The following is an 8423-nucleotide window of genomic DNA, read 5'->3' as shown; positions in this document are numbered from 1 at the left end:
AGCGGCCACTGCACTCCAGTCTGGGTGACACAGTGAGACTCCAACAAAAAAAAAAAAAAGCAAAAGAAAATGCTTTGAACTAAAACTAAAATATGAAATAATCTTGAAAAAGAAGAATAAATGTGGAAGATCGACACTTTCTAATTTCAAAACATACTGCAAAGTTATAGTAATCAAGACAGTGTGGTATTGACATATGAACGAACATACAGCTCAATGACATACAATTGAAACTCTAAAAATAAACCCATGAATCTGATCTCATTTGATTTTTTTTACAAGAGTGCTAAGACTATTCAATGGGGGTGCTTTTCAATAAATAGAGTTAGAACAACTAGATATCTGTATGGAATCTGTATGACATCAGGCATCTTTCGTGTGCTTATTGGCCATTTTGATATCTTCTTTGGAGAAATGTCTATGAAAATCTGTTGCCCAGGCCAGGTGCAGGGCCTCATGTTTGTAATCCCAGCACTTTGAGAGGCAGAGGCAAGAGGATTGCCTGAGCCTCACACCATATATAAAAATGAATTCAAAATGGATAAAAAAAGTCAGGTGTGTTGGCTAACGACTGTAATTTCAGCATTTTGAGAGGCCAAGGTGGGAAGATTGCTTAAGGCCAGGAGTTTGAGCCCAGCCTGGGCACCAGAGGGAGAGTCCCATCTCTATTTACAAAAAAAAACCCCACAAAGATATAAATGTAAGAGCTAAAACTATAAAATGTTTAGAAGAAAACGTAAGGCTAAATCTTTATGATCTCAGGTTTGTCAATGTTTTCTTAAATAGGGCACCAAAAACAGAGCAACAAAAGAAAAAAATAAATAGGACTTCATCAAAATTAAAAATGTTCATGCTTCCAAGAACACTATCAATAAAGTGAAAATGCAGAGAATGGGAAATATTGGTAAATAATGTATCTGATAAGGGACTCGTATCTAGAATGTATTTTAAAAAAAAAAAACTCTTACAAAAATAATAAAAAAAACAAGTAATCTAATTTACAAATGGGCAAAGGATTTTTTTTATCTTTTTTTTCAGTTGGAATCTCACTCTGTCACCCAGGCTGGAGTACAGTAGCATCCTCATGGCCACTGCAGCCTCAACATGCTGGCTCAGGGATCCTTCTGCCTCAGCCTTCCAAGTAGCTGGAACCACAGGTGCGTGCCACTACACCCAGCTAATTTTTATAGAGACGAGGTCTTGCCAAGTTGCCCAGCCTGATCTTGAATGCCTGGGCTCAGGCAATTCTCTCGCCTCTGCCTCCCAACGTGCTGGGATGACAGACATGAGCCACCACACCTGGCCTGGGCAAAAGATTTTAAATAGACATTTCTCCAAAGAAGATATCAAAATGGCCAATAAGCGCATGAAAGATGCCTGATGTCATAGACATTAGGGAATGCAAATCAAAATCACAATGAAATAAATTTGTTTGTTTGTTTGTTTTTTGTTTTTTGAGTTGGAGTCTCACTTTGTCACCCAGGCTGGAGTGCAGTGGCTTGCTCACAGCCACCGCAGCCTTGACTTGCTGGGCTTAGGTGATCCTTCCGCCTCAGCATTCCAAGTAGCTGGAATTACAGGCGTGTGCTACCATGACCAGCTTATTTTTTGATTTATTGTAAGGTCAGACCAAGTTGCCCAGGCGGGTCTCGAATCCCGACTCAGGCAATCCTCTCTCCTCGGCTTCCCAAAGTGCTGGGATTACAGGCTGAGTCACTGCACCCAGCCCACAATGAAATATTATTCCACACCCACTAGGAAGGCTGCAGTCAAAAATATTGATAATAACGAGTGTTGGTAAGGATATAGAGAAATCAGAATCCTCATATACTGCTGGTGAGAATGTGCAGTGATGGAGCCACTTTGGAAAATAATCTAGTAGTCCCTCAAAAAGTTTAATACAGAGTTACCATATGATCCAGCAATTCCACTCCTAGAGAAATGAAAACATATAACCACACAAAAACGTGTACATAAATGTTTATAGCAGCATTATTCATAATAACTAAAGCGTGGAAACAACTCAAATATTCATCTACTAATACATGGATAAACAAATTAGATATATCCATACAATGGAATATTATTTAGCCCTTGCCTTAGTTTGCTTTGTGGGATTTTTTTTTGGGGGGGGGAGTTGTTTTTGTTTTTGTTTTGAGTTGGAGTCTCACTCTTATTACCCAGGCTGGAGTGCAGTGGCACACTCATGGCCACCGCAACCTCAACCTGCTGGGCTTAGGCGATCCTTCCACCTCAGCCTTCCAAGTAGCTGGAACTAGCCACCACGCCTGTCTAGTTTTGTGATTTATTGTAGAAACAAGGTCTCACCAAGTTACCTAGGCTGGTCTTGAACCCCCGGGCTCAGGCAATTCTCTTGCCTTGACCTCCCAAAGTGCTAGGATTACAGGCTGAGCCACCGCGGCTAACCTGCTTTGTGTTTTTATAATAGAATACCATAGACTGGGTAATTTATAAAGAAAATAAATTTATTTCTCACAGTTATTTCTTAAAAAATTTATAGAGACAAAGTCTTACTATGTTGCCCAGGTTGGTCTTGAACTGCTGGGCTCAAGCAATCTTGTCTACTTGGTCCCCGAAAATGCTGGAATTACAGGCATGAGCCACCACAAGACAGACTTCTCACAGTTCTTGAGGCTGGGAAGTCCAATACCAGGGGACCTACATCTAGGGAGGGTCTTTGTGCTGCATCAGCCCACAGCAAAATACAGCAGGGCAAGAAACATGAGGGGCAAGAGAATGTGAGAAGCAAGAGACTGAACTGGCAGCCTCAGCCCTTTTATGACTGTCATTTTTTTTTTTTTGAGTTGGAGTCTCACTCCACCGCCCAGACTGGAGTGCAGTGGCCGCTCCCGGCCACCGCAGCCTCGACCTGCTGGGCTCCGGCGATCCTTCCGCCTCAGCCTTGCGAGTAGCCGGAATTACAGGCGCGCGCTACTATGCCTTTTGATTTATTGTAGAGATGAGGTCTCGCTGCCCAGGCGGGTCTCGAACCCGCGGGCTCAGGCAATCCACTCGCCTCGGCCTCCCAAAGTGCTGGGATTACAGGCTGAGCCACCGAGCCCGGCCTAATTTTTTTTTAATAAAGAGACAAGGTCTCATTATGTTGCCCAGGTTGGTCTGGAACTTCTGGGCTCAAGCAATCTTCCCATCTCAGCCTTCCAAATTGCTGGGATTACAGGCATGAGCAACCACATTCCACCAACAATTTCTGCCTTTAGTTTGCTTTCATAAAACATTTAACATAATCATAAAATCACTGTGCTAAATCTACAATTGTTTTCACTTTTCATACCTATTCTTTTTTCCTGACTTATTTTGGATTAACAGAATAATTTTGTCATAACATTTTGTCTAATTGACTTATTAGCTATACCTCTAAGGTTTATTTCTTAGTAGTGCTCTAGGTTTGCAATATGCACCATTAATTTGTTAACAATTGATGTTCAGATAATATGATACCACTTTACATGTAGTATAAATATTTTACATGAGTATCTTCCCATGTTCTTATTCCTGTCATTTTTACTGTAACTGGTCATACATTTTACTTCTCCATTTATTATAAGCTCCACAACACATTGTCACTAATTCAGATTTAAGCAGCTATCTTTTTTAAAATGTTAAAAATGAGAAAAAATATATTTATATTCATCAACATATTTACTTTTTCCAGGATTCTTTATTCCTTTGTGTAGATTTACATTTCTACTAGGTATAATTTCCTTTGTACCGAAAGAATTTCTTTTTAACTTTTATTTGTAGACTTAATCTATCTCAGATTATTTTAAATCTCAAAATGTCTTTATTGTATCTTAATTTTTTTTTTTTTTTTGAGTTGGAGTCTCACTCTGTCACCCAGACTGGAGTGCTGTGGCTGCTCCCGGCCACCGCAGCCTCGACCTACTGGGCTCCGGCGATCCTTCCACCTCAGCCTTCTGAGTAGCCGGAATTACAGGCACGCACTACCATGCCCAGCTGATTTTTTATTTATTGTAGAGATGAGGTCTCGCCAAGTTGCCCAGGTGGGTCTCGAACCCGCGGGCTCAGGCAATCTACTCACCTCAGCCTCCCAAAGGCGCGGGATTACAGGCTGAGCCACCAAGCTTCAAATAATATTTTTGGTAACCTTTCCGCCTTATTTTTCTGGAACTCCAATTACATGTATGTGAGGCAACTGTCTCATAGATCAATGAGGCTCTGTTTATTTACTTATTTATTTTTTAGTCTCTTTTTTTTTTTGGCTTTGTTTCATTTTGAATATTGTCTATTGTTATGTCTTCAGTATCACCATTTTTTTCTTCTGCACTATATATGCATGCATATATATACTGGGGGTACCAAAGAAATGTATATACATTTTTAGAGATGTTATCTATGTATTATTTTCTAAAGTTGAATTGAATTATGGTAGCAATGTGTAGTATAACGTTCGCTCAAAAGATAGTGTTAATCAAATGAAAGCTAGGATCACCACAGACAGGCAGGACAGTCAAAGAAAATGGCAGAAGCACAGTTGTCATTCAAGGAACACAAGACCGTTTTGAAGTGGTATTTGAAAATCAAGAATGTTGTGCAAGTACAAGGACAATGGAGGCGTGAGTATGCAACAGAACCTCCAAAACGCCTAACAATCGCATGCATCTGTGCAACATTTGAGACGCATGGTATTGTGTGTGACATGCACAAGGGAAGAGCTGGGAGGCCTCGCACAGCAACAAGCCCTGCAGTAACTTTGCCATAATCAGAAGTGTCTGCACACTGATAGTAACCTCTTTGAGCCCCTCTTATAAATGCAGAAGTTAAATGTGACTTGTATTTTTATTATTGTTATATGCTGAGAAATACAATTTGGGCTGGGCATGGTGGCTCATGCCTATAATCCCAGCACTTTGGGAGGCTAAAGCGCGTGGATTGCCAGGGCCTGTGGTTCAAGATCAGCCTGGGCAACTTGGCAAGACCTCATCTCTACAATGAATAAAAAAATTAGCCAGGCAAGCTGGGACATGTCTGTAGTTCTGGCTACTTGGAAGGCTGAGGTGGAAGGATTGCCAGAACCCAGCAGGTCGAGGCTGGGGTGGCCGTGAGCGTGCCACTGCACTCCAGTCTAGGCGACAGAGTGAAACTCCAACTCAAAAAAAGATGTATTTATATGTGTGTGTGTGTGTGTGTGTGTGTGTGTGTGTGTGTGTGTGTGTGTGTGTATACATATATAATTTTAATAGCTGTTTCCTTTTTTTTTTTTGAGTCAGAGTCTCACTCAGTAGCCCAGACTGGAGTGCACTGGCATGCAAACAGCCACCCCAGCCTCGAACTGCTAGGCTCTGGTAATCCTTCTGCCTCAGCCTTCCCAGTAGCTGGAACTACAGGCGTGTGCCACCACGCCCAGCTAATTTTTGATTTATTGTAGAGAGGAGATCTCTCCATGTTACCCAGGCTGGTCTCGAACCTGTGGGCTCAGGCAATCCTCTCGCCTCAGCGTTCCAAAGTGCTGGGATTACATACTGAGCCACTGAGCCCAGCCAGCTTTTTCCTTTCTTAAAATGTGTGAATATTTTTTTTTTAGTTGGAGTCACAATCCGTTGCTCAGGCTGGAGTGCAGTGGCATGCTCACAGCCACCCTAGAGACAACCTGTTGGGCTCTGGTGATCCTTCTGCCTCAGCCTTCTAAGTAGCCGGAACTACAGGCACCTGCTACCATGCCCAGCTAATTTTTTTTTAATATATATTGTAGAGACGAGGTCTCACCATGTTGCCGAGGCTGGTCACGAACCTGCGGGCTCAGGCAATCCTCTCGCCTCTGCTTAAATGTGTGTACTTTTTTGGGCACCCTCCGGTTTTTCATTCAGTTAAGTTGTTTTATGGATTAATTAACATGACTGGGACTTCTGAGATACTGGGCACTGTCCTTTGCTTTTTAAAAGCTGGGTGCTGGTTATGTGGGTGTGTTTATTTTGTAAAACTTATTGAACTCACTTGTGATTTGTGCATTTTTCTGTATATATGGTACATTAACATACATTCAGTTTTATTTATTTATTTATTTAATTTATTTTTTAGTTGGAGTCTCATTCTGTCAACCAGGCTGGAGGGAAGTGGCACGCTCCTGGTCTCCGCAGCCTTGACCTGCTGGGCTCAGGTGATCCTTTCGCCTCAGTCTTTCGAGTAGCTGGACCTACAGGTGCACGCCACCACATCCAGCTAGTTTTTTTATATATTGTAGAGATGAGGTCTCACCAAGTAGCCCAGGCTGGTCTAGAACCCTCAAGCTCAGGCAGTCCTCTCACCTTTGCCTCCCAAAGTGCTGGGATTATAGGCGTGAGCCACTGCACCCGGCCAACATACATTCAATTGTTTTATTTTCATTTTTTTGAGTTGGAGTCTCACTCTTTGTTGCCCAGGCTGGAGTGCAGTGGCACACTCACGGTCACCACAGCCTCAACCTGCTGGACTTAGGTGATCATGCTACCTCAGCCTTCCAAGTAGCTGAAACTACAAATGCATACCACCATGCCTGGCTAGTTTTTTGTGATTTATTTTAGAGATGAGGTCTCACCAAGTTGCCCAGGCTAGTCTTGAACCTTCGGGCTCAGGCAGTCCTCTTGCTTCGGCCTCCCAAAGTGCTGAGATTACAGGCTGAGCCCCAGCCTACATTCAATTTTTTTTTTTTTTTTTTTTTGAGTTGGAGTCTCACTCTGTCTCCCAGACTGGAGTGCAGCGGCCACTCCCGGCCACCGCAGCCTCGACCTGCTGGGCTCCGGCGATCCTTCCGCCTCAGCCTTCCAAATAGCCAGAATTACAGGCATGTGCTATCACGCCCGGCTGACTTTTTAGTTTATTGTAGAGATGAGGTCTCGCTGCCCAGGTGGGTCTCGAACCCGCGGGCTCAGGCAATCCACTCACCTCAACCTCCCAAAGGCGCGGGATTACAGGCTGAGCCACCAAGCCCGGCTTATATTCAATTTTAATGCACTTACTTTTTAAAAAATATAATGAGGAGAAAGAATTTACCTGTCTTTTTGTCAGTTCACCCACTTGATCTTTCCCAGAAAACGATGGGGAGCTTTGTGAACTGGGGAGAAGACCTGAGTCAGCACAGCTTAGCTTTCTTTTTTTCCCCGAGATGACTTCAGGATGCTTGCGGTCTGGCCCATTCTTCTCCCACTCTTCTCTGGTAAGCATAATGGCTTTCAGGCCTCACCTGTCTTCCGGAAGGTGCCTTCCTCTCACCCCACCACTGGGGCTCAAAACATATTAATGCAGTCAAAGGAGCGATTCTGGGTAAGTGATTGTGCAGACTCTCCCCCAGGTAAGTCATCCATGGTCTAGATTTGGAACAGATCGGATTGTGACAAACTGTTGTCTTCGATTCAGTTTTGTAAGTCACAGGATGAATAATTTTATCTCTCTCTGCCAGATTCTGATGTCTCTCTTTTTATTGATTTGAAATTCAGGAGGTGAAGAGTATTTTCTAGAGTACCCTCTAAACTCCAACATGACCTAAAATGCAAATCAGACATTTAGTAATAAGTGAGACTTGATATCTTGACCTCTCCCTGTGACTAAAATTTACATTTCAGTTTAAAACAAGAAAATAATGATATATCTGTTTCTGAATCACTGGACTTGAAAATCTACACATGGATGAGTTCCATGATTTCACAGGAGTAATTGCTCATTAAGATGGTTACCATGACAACTGCTACATCAAATGATAGCTTTTACAACTTGACTACAGAACCTTCTTAAAGTAACTCAATAGCATTAAGTAAAAAGTGATACCTTTACAAGCTACTAAAATTTGTATATATCAAATAAATAAATATTCCCGATCAAGTATGAAATTCTCAAAATTGTATACATGAAATGCATGTTATACAATTATCCTTTATTACAGCTGAGTGGGCTTCTCTTATGAATTGTATTTACAGTGTCCAGTTTTTTTTTTAGATTAGAAGATACATTTTACTTAGAAAGTAAATTAGAGAGCAAGAGAAAAAAGAGATTCACCTCCCCAAGGCAGAGGAGGGGGTCAAAGCGGTAGCCATAGCTCTAAGGGTTCATGGCCACACCAGAGTCTAGTAAGTCAATGACCAACAGTGTACAAATTTTTTTTCGGGTTCTGCAAAGGCTTTATTGGGGGTCGGGAGGCTCAGTCCTTCTTGGCCACCGCCTTCCTCACAGCGGCCTGAATGTTGCTCGGCTCCTCACGCTTCCTTTTGGTGTGGATGTGTGTCCCCACCTGTTTCTTTTTTTGAGTAGGAGTCTCTGTCACCCAGGCCGGAGGGCAGTGGCACGCTCCTGGCCACCACAGCCTCGCCCTGCTGGCCTCCGGCGATCCTTCCGCCTCAGCCTTCCAAGTAGCTGGAACTATAGGCACGCACTACTACACCCGGCTAATTTTT

The sequence above is a fragment of the Carlito syrichta genome, unplaced genomic scaffold, assembly GCF_000164805.1.
Source record: "Carlito syrichta isolate Samal-C Ts95f unplaced genomic scaffold, Tarsius_syrichta-2.0.1 Scaffold304514, whole genome shotgun sequence".
In the NCBI taxonomy this organism is placed as follows: domain Eukaryota; kingdom Metazoa; phylum Chordata; class Mammalia; order Primates; family Tarsiidae; genus Carlito; species Carlito syrichta.
The sequence above is the reverse complement of the archived record's forward strand: the minus strand, read 5'-3'. Positions refer to the sequence as shown.